Genomic DNA, 1,759 nt, shown 5'->3' on the forward strand with positions numbered 1-1,759 from the left:
AAAGCACCTATGGATTTTTGTGTGATCGGACTGTAGAAACTGACACTGGGAAATAGTCATCCTTGTATCTTAGATGGTATACGGGAAACTAGCAGTGAGGAGAGGTGTGCTTTGAACATGACAGCCTCAACCAAAGAGCCTTTTGCAATAAACTACACTGTAGGATTATTGTAAAGATATACAGTCATTAAACAGAGCATGACAGGACGTGGCAAAATGGATATACAGTCATGAAATAGAGCATGACCGGACATGGCAAAATAGATATACGGTCATCAGATAAGAGCATGACTGGACATGGCAAAATAGATATAGTCATCAAATAAGAGCATGACCGGTCATGGCAAAATAGATATAGTCATTAAATAAGAGCATGACCAGACATGGCAAAATAGATATATAGTTATCAAATAAGAGCATGACCGGACATGGCAAAATAGATATACGGTCATGAAATAGAGCATGACTGGACATGGCAAAATGGACGGTAATACTAGCGAGGCTCCAAAATTATTCTAATATAACTTATTTATATAAAAGATAAACTAACTCACCAAAGTTGGAAATATAGTGATTGATAAAGCTTTTAACCTGATACTACACAGGAACATATATTAAAGTGTTATATTTATCAAGAGGTGTTAAGCTTTGCACTTAACAACAACAACCAAAACAAAGCAAACTTCCCAAACAACTTTTTGTAAAAGGGAGAAGATATGGTTTCTATTGGAGATCTTGATGAATAAGGGGGGGGGGGGGTGTACTGTGACATTCAGCTAACAGTAAATCTAGTGATAAATTTCTCAAACAGGTTTTGTTGAGAGATAGGGTTTGTGATGATAATGGTATTGATAAACTGAGTGTTACAGTTTCCAAACAGTGTTTTTTTAAAGAGGTGATATAATTTTTGCTGGAGATCTTAACGATTTGGGGGTACTGTGACATTCAGTTATCAGTAAATCTAGTTGAAAAGAGGATCGAGACAAGATTTTTGATGGAGTTCTTGATTAATTGAACATATTGTGACATACAATTAGTGGCAAATCAAATATGTTTGTTACAGTTTCAAAATGGCCTGTTTTAAAGAGACGATATGGTTTTTAATGGCGATCTTGAGGAATATAATGTACCGTGATACTCAGTTACTGGGAGAATCAACTGCTATAGTTGTTACAGTTCCAAAACAAGATATTATTTGTTACAACTTACCAATATCTTTGGGAAAAGGACATACCTTTTCGATAGAGATCTTAATATTTTTTAAACTAATAATCTGAAAGTAGAAATAGTTTTATAAAGATACGTAAAAAAATAGTAGTAGTAAAAACTACCGATTATGATTTACCATGAAATTATTAATTACAGTTCCTAAAAGGCTTCATTTCTATGATATTCATTCACTCTGTAATATATATGTAATATATATATTATTTACAAAAGTATTTTCTATATTTTTGTAAAAAACATTAATAATAATAATAATGCATTTTGAATTTGTTCCAAAATACTCTGAATATCTTACAACAACAATTGTGTATAGAAAAACTAAATACCTACTATACAAAGTATCATTCATAGTTTAAAGAATTATTAAAATTAGAGTAATGCATAGTGTCAATAACTTTTTTCATTTATTTGACATGCTTGTGCAATACAATTCCCATCTGTGTAATAATGGGTTTAAATCCACTGAAGTTCACATCTGTGTAATAATGGGTTTAAATCCACTGAAGTTCACATCTGTGTAATAATGGGTTTA

This window comes from Limulus polyphemus, unplaced genomic scaffold (assembly GCF_000517525.1).
Source record: "Limulus polyphemus unplaced genomic scaffold, Limulus_polyphemus-2.1.2 Scaffold295, whole genome shotgun sequence".
NCBI lineage: Eukaryota > Metazoa > Arthropoda > Merostomata > Xiphosura > Limulidae > Limulus > Limulus polyphemus.